Raw genomic sequence first — 11,777 nt, forward strand, 5'->3', positions numbered from 1 at the left:
ATGCTGAAGTTCTTGGGGGGGAAACTGTATATATATTTCTAAAAGTTAAATATATATTAACTTTTAGAAATAAAATCAACCTGATATATATACATATAAACATTATATATATATATATATATATATATATATATATATATATATATATATAGTAAGAGGAAAATAAAAACCTCTTTCTCTTTAAAAGCGATATGCATTTAATAAAAGTTATTTGAAAATTGATATTTTTCAGATTCTAAAGTTAAAACAGTAAAATACTTTTTAAATTATCTCAGAATGTAACAGTGAACATTTTTATTAAAATTAGAAAAAAATGTTGTCAATTGTGGTAGGCCCTGAACCCCAAAATATGTTCATGCCTCAACCACTGGAACCTATAAACATGTAGGTGAGACTCTGCAAAAGTGATTAAAGTTAAGGATCATGAGATAGGAAAGATTATCCTATCTTATCTGGGTGAACTCAGTCTAATCACAGGAGTCCTTAAAAGTGGAGAACCATTCCAAACTGTGGCAAGAGAGGGAGATGTGACTATGGAAGAAGAGTCAGAGAAAGTTGTGGTATAAAAATGACTAACATGACATTGCCGGCTTTGAACATATAGGACAGGGATAGCAGTCAAGCTATACAAATAATCTCTAGGAGCTGAGAAGGGCAAGAAAATGGGTTCTCACACAGTCTCTTCAGTGGAACACAGCCCTTGCAACATCTAGATTTTAGCCCAGTGAGACTTAGGTTGAACTTCTGACCTATGAAACTGGAAAGTAATAAACTTGTAATTATTTGACTGTTAAATTTTAGGCATTTTTATTTTAATTATTTATAGACAATGCTATAACCAACCACACCTGAAAATACATAAAATATCTAGTTAAGATACCATTTAATTCAATCTATACTATAGGCTTAATTTCTCTCAACCCTCCAATTTCTACTATCTACCTACATTCAGACAATTTTTACATAATTACATATTCTAATAATTTACCCATATTGAAAGCCAACCTGTTGGTAAGTTAATATGGCTTAAATAAATTCAATTTATAACTATTTAAACTGCATGTACTTGTAGATGTGTTGATAAGTTTATTTTAATAATTTAAAAAATAGTTGATATAATATGGTAAACTTTTTACCATAAGTATTATTTTTTCCTTCTAGTGGCAATGTGGCAGATACTGTCATTACTTTAAAAATATTTATATCTATTTCTGTCATCTCCCCCACAAATGCCCCAACTTTGAAGCAGTAGAACCCATTATCAATTTCAGAGGAAGATTCATAATTGAACTTAAATTACCATTATTAAGGCCCTTTCCTCCTTGCCATTGGAGGGTCTAGGATTAAATGCAGGGTGGCCCCTAAAAATGTATACACACTTTAACAGCTGATAGCTTAATTTTGAAAATGAAATATATTTTAATAAATATTGCCATTATAATTATTCAAAGTGTGTGTATATATTTTTGGGACACTATATATCTATCTATATCTATATCTATATCTATATCTATATCTATATCTATATCTATATCTATATCTATATCTTTATCTTTATCTTTATCTATAGATATAGATATAGATATAGATATCTTTATATCTATAGATATAGATATAGATATAGATATAGATATAGATATAGATATAGATATAGATATGTAATCTACTTTTGCCAAATGAGAACCAAGAAAATATCTTTTAGGGGACTTTCATTTTAGTGAAAAGAGTTCTGCACCCTACCTTTTGCCTTTGGATGAAATTTTGATGTCATAAGCCACAGAAGCCATCTTGCAGCTCTAGGGAGATAGATAAACACAAACACAAATACAAAGGGTCTACATGACAAGAAGTGTGTAGTGGAAAGGTAGAAGGACCTGCTTTTGAACAGCCTCTCTTGGTCTTATGCAAGACATAATTAAATGTTTGTTTTGAATAAGCTAATTTTTTTTATTATATAAGTTACTATCACCTGGTTTTCTACTACCTACCTCCAAAGACATGTCAACTGATATAGATGAGAAGAGATTCCTTTAGACACCAAAATAGGTTAAGTTTCTTTGGAGCCCTTTGCTTGTTCCTCCTTTTTGGATCTAGTCACGATTTGTTGTTGTTTTATTTTTAAATCCTCATCCAAGGATATGTTTTTATTGATTTTGGAGAGAGAAGAAGGGAGAGGGAGAGAGAGAAACATCCATGTGAGAAAAACATATATTGGTTGCCTCCACACCAGGGCTGGTATTCCAATGCAACCTAGGTATGTGCCCTGACCAGGAATCGAACCCACACCCTTTTTGTGTGTGGGGTTATGCTCTAAACAACTGAGTCACCTGGCCAAGCACACCCCTTTTTTAAACTCGTTTCTGTCCTCCATCCTCCAACTTTGACAGTGTTTTCTCTAACAAAGATGCCAATAACTCTCATTTCCTTCCTTCAAATGCTTATTAGTCCCCTCATTTCTGCAACTGATATCACTTAAGAAGAAAATCATTTAAATCCATTCACATTAAAGAATGACTGACTGATAGGCTCAGCTACTCCCATAATTATTTTTTATTTTAAAACAAGGAGATTATTAACCTAAATTACACTCATTAGGAAAGCAAGCAGCTGGCATATAGGATATTTCCATCTACGCTCTGTCTGTGTGAAACTGACCACGTCACTCACTCTTACCAGGACTCATTTTTATCATTTTTTTAAAAAGACAAATTTGGATTAGAAAGTTGTTATAGCTTTAAAAAAATAGCCAATATCCTATGATTATATATGGGAAGAGAATAATTTTGAGTTAAGGGACTTGCATAATATACCTTTTCTGGAACACATACTTGAATAAATTGGCAAACCAGTTCTACAAATTTTCTCAACTTTGACCAGTGATGGTAATACTAAAAAAATTAATATAAGCAATAGTTTTTAAACAAGAAAGAAAATTCTCACACCCAAGTTTTTCTGCTTAATAATTAACTCCCCAAAGAGTTTTTCAGTTGTTACCACATTGAGAATGAATAAAGAAAGATTTATGAGGGGGATGATATCTGTTCATTGTGTTCATTTACCCTTTTTTTTTTCTTCCATTTATTCTTTAAGGAAAATTCCAGCAGTCAGAACCATTGATGGGTGTGAAAGACCAACAGCTGTAGAAACACACTGTCTGCTGCAGCAAGCCGCACACCGGCATGTAAAAGGCACTGGCCCATGTAGAAAACTTGAAAATTTCACTCTAATCTGTGCTTTTTCCTTTGAAATTTTACTTGCTCCTGTGTCCTAAGTAAACAATGACAGCAATTAAGGCTAACCTGCCTCTTTCAAGCAAACTCAATTCTGGTTATAAAAACAGCAAAATATATTATCTGGATTTTAATTGAATGGATTTGCCATCCATCTACCATATGTGATGAAAGGTAACTAGATGAAGAAAAACAGCAGTAAATTCTAGCTATTGCTCAGGAAATTGCCATCTCACTTTGCTTTAAATGCAATTCAAAGTGAAATGCTATTAATAAAAGGCCAGTGACATGAAAAGTTTATTTTAGAGTGGTATAATGCAATTTAGGGTGATGCTGGAATTCCAGGGTGGGATGTTAGACTATCTACAGAGTAGGAAATGGCTTCATGACAAGAAACTAGAACTTAATTGGAATAAGTTAGGAAGTATGAACAACAGGGACAATAGAGTTTTTGCAATGTACTACTTCATCCTCAGGATGCTCACTACTAAATAGCAGAGGAAAAAGTTTTAAAAATATTATTCACACCATGATATGTAACATAGAGGTATGTGAAATTTAAATTTAATTTGAAAATGATCAATGGCACAATTGTAGCACTGTGCTGATAAATTTTTACAGAATGGTACAGAAGTTTGGAACCATGTTTGTTCCTGACTAAAATGGAACAACTAATTTTTAACTATGCCAAGGTTTCCAGTGTGGCATATCTTCATGCGAGATATTTTAATGCTAGGCTTTCATGCATTTTTCTAAAATGTCGTTTGCATGAAGAAAACATGAACACAGCCAAAATCCCAGTCCAATTCATATTGCACTCAGGATCCTGATCTATGTAAGCAAGATTTAAGATTACTCATTCATTTTAACATAAAATTTAGAAATGTTTATGATAGATAATAGAGATAATACCCACATGGGGATATAAATGGAAAAGCAAAACATAAACAAGTACCATTCTATGTGTGTACACAAAAGGATTTCTTTGGTTTGGATTTATGGCATATATTTATAAAATATAGCTTTATTTGTGACATGGTTATAATATTGTAACCATGTTCAAAAGTAAATAATATGGGTAAAAATGGGGAGATTTGTCTCTCAGTTGCACTCAATGAATTCACCAATTTATTTGACCATGCCAGTAGGTACTGGTTTTATGGTTAAAGAGAAGCTCCACTTCCATTGTCTTCCCATGAGACTCATCTGCAGGCTGCCGTGCCTCTCACCATGCTGTAACTGTTCCCCTGAGCTTCAGCATGCCCTCCACAATTCTGCTTACTCTCACACTGAACATACGCGGGGTAGCTTGCCTGGAGGAACTTCAATCTTCCTTTATTTGCTCACATTATGTGGCTATGTTTCAGGATTTCAATTCATTGTAACTGTAGCCAATAATGTGGCCTTTGAAATAAATGAATATATATATATATATATATATATATATATATATATATATATACAAACATACATATGAGCATACATACATTCATATGAGCATACATACATACATATATATTTATGAAACAAAACAACTACTATGATAAGTCAAAGGTATTAGGCTATTATTTTAATCCTGATGTTGAAAACTCTGCCCTCCACCTCCCTGCCTGCAGGTGATTATGCCAAAACTTTTTGTTTTCTTAATTAATTTTTACCTATGCAAGTCACAGAGTGTCTTCTATTTAAAGAACATCATTCTGTAGAAACTTTCATCTCTGCATTATCAAATAATTACATTGAGGGTGTGTAAACTTTGCTATTAAATATGGAACTAGACATTTTATAGCAACCCATCCTTTTCAAAGTTTTACAAAGCATGTTTTAATACTCTTATATCATTTGATCTTCAAAGCAACTCTATTTCTTTCCCCACTTCATGATGTGAAAAACAAAATGTAGTGAAGAAATGAGACTTGTCTGTGGTTACAAAAATAGTGAGTATCAGAACCAGGAGAATACAGGTCTTCTCTATCCTGGTAAATGCTCTTCCTAGCATGTAATTCTGACTGCCTATGGGAGCTATTCATAGAATCTTCATAGGATGTTAAAGTCATAGTATTGTTAGAATACATTAGTTCATAAATTTGTGCACAGCTTCCTCGGCGCCCTTTAAGAAAGAAGTTACTTGCCAGCATACAGTGGTTTCTGGCTACTTTTCACACAGGCTTCTGAACACAATTATAGCCTAATGACTCAAGAATGTCCCAGAGATATTCTTTTCTTAAATGAGTTACCCAGATCCTTTTTATGCATGGTTGCATGAAATGAAATGGAAGTATGAGATCACCATCCTTCATTTTCTTGCTTAACTTTAAAATCTACAAGTATTTCCTGAGAGTCTACTATGTGTCAGATACTGTGTTCTATGTCCTTAGATATGGCTGTGTTTTCTGTTTGTTTGTTTGTTTGTTTTTAGGGGGAGGTTGTTTTTGTTTTGTTTTTAGTTGATATTATAGCAGCTCTGGCTCTTTCTCAAGTACCCATTGACCTAGCATTGGTGTTTTGCTATTTTTTTCCAAAAAAGAAAACTTCCTTACCATTTGCTGGAGCTCAGGTTTACTGATGTTGAATGCTTTGTAAATCCAATAAATACAGTTTCAAGTTATAATGTTGATCTTTTCGGTCTTCTCTTATCTGCCAAGCTGCAGAGATCACAAGCACTCTAACGTGTGAGGTTCTGGCACAGTTGACGATGCTGTATGCAGTCCAAAATGAAATAGATTCAAGTGTTGCCAGTAAACAACAGTTACAGAAATCATTGACCTGTGTTTCTTGGTAATCTTGATAAAATAGATATGAATATATCATTATATGTTAAATAAAAATGTGCAATCTTTGAGAAGTATCTTAGGATTGTTTTGTTTTAGGAAAATAACACCAATAATAATGTGGATGATAAGTTGGGGAAAATAGAAGCAAAGACATAAGTTAGGACTCTTGCAATAATATAAACAAAATAAATATAGAACCTGAAAGACTATAGAGTCATTGAGAATATGGAGAAACAAAATTTAGTAAAATTTTAAAATATAGTAAGTGGTTAAATATGGGAAGATATTTTAAGGTTTCTATTGAGAGACAATGCAAAATTGTGTTTTTAGCAAAGATAACAAATACATGAAGATCAGTTCAGAAAGAACATATGTTTAGCTTCTAGAAAGTTAATATGGGGTCACCCTGAAACACCTATATTGTTTGGCTGAGGAATAGTGCTAAAGAAAAGTCAAGGATGATAATTTGGGGTCAACAGTGTTTAGACTAGAGTTAAAAGAATGTACATGTAGAGTGATAAGTCTATAAAAACCTGAAGAAATACAACTCTTAAAGAGGGAAGGGAGAGCCAAAAAGAATTTGTAGAAACATTCTGATAAGTATGGGAAAGAGAGAATGATTGTAAAAGAAGATGAAAAGAGATTTTTTAAAAATGTCAAATGAAGCCAAATTCAATTAAGAAAATCACTAAAAACATGCTTTGAATTAAAAAACATTTTTCCAGGCTACTTAAAAGAGTAGTTTATTTAGAGTGATGGAAACAGGAGTCAGATTGTAGGGCACAGGGGAAATGAATGGAGAAAGGAAGTGGAGACAGCTCACAGGAAACTAATCTTTCAAAAAGTTAACCCACAAAGCAGCAAAGGGATGAATATTCATTGCTATAAAGTAAAAATAATACTATTTGAATTAAAGAATGAAAGTACAAAAATAAAAGTTGTAATTAACTGATTCTTTTACATTTTCCATAAATAATATTATGAAATTCAGTGGAGACAAAGTTCATAAAAAAAAACAACCTACTGTAAAGAGAAAAATCTATACCTTAGTAAGTATAGATATTTAGCTTGGCAGTTTGGAAATTAAATTTACAGGGTTATTCAGGACATGTGGACACATATAAACTAAAATTACTATAATTATTTTCATAGGCTTTGGAAAAGTAGGAAATATCAGAATGCAAATACTGCAAAGTAAATGAAAGTGATAGATAGATAGGTAATAGATGGATGATAGATAGATGATAGATAGATAGATATAGATAGATATCAAAATAATAATAATTAAATAGTTTAAAGTAAAATTTAAATAGACATTATTATAGCAAGATCTCCAGGGTTTAGGTGGTTAGCTTAAGAGGCATCCCTACTTTTGTATGCATGCATATGAGCATAACTAATGGACACAGACAGGGGGTAGAGGTGAGGGCATGTGCTGGTGGTGGGGGCAGCTGGGGAGAGGTCAATGGGGGAAAAGGGAGACTTATGTAACACTTTAAACAATAAAGAATTTAATTTTTTTTTACTTTCTTTTTTTTTTATTAAATCTTTATTGTTCAGATTACATTTGTTCCTCTTTTTTTTTCCCCCCATAACTCCCCTCCTCCCAGTTCCCGCCCCACCCTCCGCCCTCACTCCCCACCCACTGTCCTCATCCATAGGTGCACGATTTTTGTCCAGTCTCTTCCCGCATCTCCCACTCCCCTTTCCCCCCCCAAGAATAGTCAGTCCATTCCCTTTCTATGTCCCTGATTCATTATAATCACCATTTCATTCTGTACATCAGATTATTTATTCACTTGATTCTTAGATTCACTTGTTGATAGATGCATGTTTGTTGTTCATAATTTGTATCTTTACCTTTTTCTTCTTCCTCTTCTTAAAGGATACCTTTCAGCATTTCGTATAATACTGGTTTAGTGGTAATGAACTCCTTTAGCTTTTCCTTATCTGTGAAGCTCTTTATCTGACCTTCAATTCTGAATGATAGCTTTGCTGGATAAAGTAATCTTGGTTGTAGGTTCTTGGTATTCATCACTTTGAATATTTCTTGCCATTCCCTTCTGGCCTGCAAAGTTTCTGTTGAGAAATCAGCTGACAGTTGTATGGGTATTCCCTTGTAGGTAATTGAGTCTCTTTCTCTTGCTGCTTTTAAGATTCTCTTTTTGTCTTTTGCTCTTGGCATTTTAATGATGATGTGTCTTGGTGTGGTCCTCTTTGGATTCCTTTTGTTTGGGGTTCTCTGCGCTTCTTGGACCTGTAAGTCTATTTCTTTCACCAGGTGGGGGAAGTTTTCTGCCATTATTTCTTCAAATAGGTTTTCAATATCTTGCTGTCTCTCATCTTCTGGCACCCCTATAATTCTGATGTTTGTACGCTTGAAGCTGTCCCAGAGGCTCCTTACACTATCTTCGTATTTTCGGATTCTTTTTTCATTTTGCTTTTCCGGTAGGGTGTTTTTTGCTTCTTCGCATTTCAAATCTTTGACTTGATTCTTGCGCTCCTCTGGTCTGCTATTGGGTGTCTGTATAATATTCTTTATTTCAGTCAGTGTATGCTTAATTTCTAGTTGGTTCTTTATCACAGAATCGAGGGTCTCATTAGATTTCGTGAGGCTCTCATCAAGTTTATTGGCAGCTTCTAGCACATTATTGCAAGCCCTCAAAATTGCGTTTTTTAGCTCTATATCCTCCATTTCTGTCATGTTTTTTTGTCTCCGCATTTTTTATGCTTTCTTGGTGCACCCCCTTGTGGTCTTTGTGCGCAGTCTTGTTCTAGTTAAGCCTTGATTGTTGTAGTTAATACTCGAGGGATTTGACCACCAGGCTGACTGGCTGTGAGAATCACCTGTATCTGCAGAGGGAAAACTTCTGTCCTCTGGAGAGGTGCTAATCTAGCCTTTGCCTGAGGCTATCTGGCAAATGGCTCTGCACAGGGCTTGGGCGGGGCGGGTCGCACAGGATCAACAGGGCGGGCGGAGGGAGCAGTTATGGCTGCTCTCAGTCCCATTCCCAGAGGCTCTGCTTCTCAGAACCCCAGCAACCGCTGCAAACCTCGGAGAGAAAGCTGCCCTCATGTTCCAACTGATGCCAGACAATCCCGCCTCTCCCGTTTGAGTCTGAGTCCCTAGAGACTCGCCCGGATCTGGAGCTCAGAGTCTGAGACTCCCTCCTGATTGAAAACGACAACCGCGCCCTCAGCCACCAGCCCGCTTTGAGCGCGCACCTCCGCACCTTTGTATTTTCCACACTGCGCCTCCTCTGAGCCTCGGTATGCTGTTCTCTTTCCTTCTAGTTGAAGAGTCTCTCCTCAGCCAGCCTTCCTGTGGTTCTGGGTGATGTCCGTTCCGTCTTTTAGTTGTATTTTTGAAGTGGTTGTTTGCGTCAGCAATCTCCGGTGTTTAGCTATGCCGCCATCTTGGTCTCTCCCAGTCCTCTTACTTTCGATTCAAAGTTGTATTTTGTGATTGGGGCTAAATTATGTGGTGGGTGGGTGTGTGGGTTGTAAACGGGCAAGGTGCGTGCTTGTGAACTTTCCTGGAAGCTTGCTGTTTGGAGTCTACGTACCACTCTGACTCCGCAGGAAGGCCAAGAATTTAAATTTTTAAAAAAAGAGGCATTCCTACTTTTTGGCTTAAATACCTCAATGTAAAATGTCATGGTCAGTACATCAAATGTTCTTGGGAGAAAAAAAATGAATCTCTATAGGTCTCTAAGAATGAATTGCATTTGTGGTTTTAACATTTACAATTATTTTAACTTATAAAATTATCTATAAACATTTTGTTTATCTATATATAGTTATTAAATCAGTAGTTGTCCCACCACCTTTTTTTCTGCTTTTTTTCAAAGTAATGAATTTCACTCTGGATATATGGTCTCCTGCTAGAGAAAACTCTGCGCATGTCCTTGTGGCTAGTTGGGGTCTTTCTTGATTTTATGTCTCCAGTTAAAGTGAAAACATTTGATTGATTGACTGATTGGTTGACTGATTTACTTTTAAATATATTTTTATTGTTTCACAAAGGAAGAGAGAGGGAGAGATAGAAGCATCAATGATGACAGAGAATCATTGATTGGCTGTCTCCTGCACACCCCCTACTGGGGATTGAGCCCACAACCCGGGCTCTAGCTCTTGACTAGAATCGGACCAGGGACCCTTCAGTCCACAGGCCATGCTCTATCCACTGAGCCAAACCAGCTAGGGTTAAAGTGAAAACATTTTAATTACTTTCTCTCCTTTTGCATTCTTTTTCATTGCCACAAATAGAACAGTGATATGCTAGTTTTGACATATGGTATTTTACACAGTGTAAAATGCAGATTTTAAGTGGAGAATTTTGACAAAATTATACATCTATCTATCTATCACATCAAGATGCAGAACATATTCATTACTCCTAAAGTTTCCTGTTGCCATTTTTCCATTCATGTTGTCACATGTACCAATAGTTAACTTATTTTCATTGCTGCATAGTATTCCTTTGTGTGACTATATCATAATATATTTATTCATAATATTTTTATTTATTCTCCTATTATGGGAATGTGAGCTAATTCTAGGTTGGGGCTATTATGAAGAGAGCTACTTGTTAAAATTTTTGTTTGAAGATATGTTTTCACTTTCTCAAGTTAATAGCTAGAATGGAATTACTGGGCTGCAGGAAAAGCGTATGTTTAACTTGTATTATAAAAACTGTCAGAACAATTTAACCATTTCCCCACAATATTTTAATAAATTCTTGAAGAATATGAAGGTTTCTCTCTATATAAGTAAAACATTAGCCATAGAGTACAGATTATTTATTTGTCTGGTGATGGAGGCTATATTTAATTCTGTAATTCTAGCTTGCTCATGGGCTATAAGACAAAATGGGGGATAAATGAGAAGGTGAAAGATGAAAATGTCCTCATTTTGAAAATAGAGACCTTGATGGGTTTCTGGAGCAATTTGATAGGAAATGCAATAATATGGACTTCCCCAAGTGCTGAAGTGATAGGGTTGATATTAATTATTATTAGCAAAAGAAATGGAAGCAGCAACCACTATCCACTGTAAGTGCTTCCACAGTAGCATTTATTATGGGCTACTCATTGGGCTTGGAGTATTATATACATTTTCCTATTTTGTTCTTATTGTAGCCATACAAGGTTGGCTTTTCCATCCTCATTTTTCATTGTACACTTTATATCTGTCCTGAGTCTCATCACTTCCAAATGGCAGAGGTGGGATTTGGACCTATTTCCAAAGTTTATAATGTGTCAAGCAAGCACTGCTGTCTTTTAATGTCCAGGAAGTGAATGAAATATGAGCTTTCTGGTAACTAATTTATTTCTGTATTTGAGTATTTTTCATTCTTATTTTGCAAAGCTATAACCACACTTCAGCTATATAAAGAAGAAAACATTTTATTTCTCAGTAAAGACAGTGGGGTGTTCCTAGTCCTGTAGTAGTTTCTGCTGCTAACTTGCAGTGTAGCTTTTGCAAAACGTGTGTTTTGTGTGTGTGTGTGTGTGTGTGTGTGTGTGTGTGTGTGTGTGTTTGGGGGGGGGCGGTGCTCAGATTCCTCATGTTTCGTTAGTGAGGTTGGCCTGGAGATCTGGGAAGTCTGTGATGTTTCATATGCCAATGCTTCTGAGAGTGTTCTATCTCACATCCTGAAAAATCAGGAAAACTGGACTGAAAGAAAGGTGAAAACTCAGTGGGGAGACTGGAAAGCCATGCAACCCCTTACTGACTTCAGTTTTCCTTCACAGTTGGTATTCATTTGATT

The sequence above is a fragment of the Myotis lucifugus genome, unplaced genomic scaffold (assembly GCF_000147115.1).
Source record: "Myotis lucifugus unplaced genomic scaffold, Myoluc2.0 scaffold_120, whole genome shotgun sequence".
NCBI lineage: Eukaryota > Metazoa > Chordata > Mammalia > Chiroptera > Vespertilionidae > Myotis > Myotis lucifugus.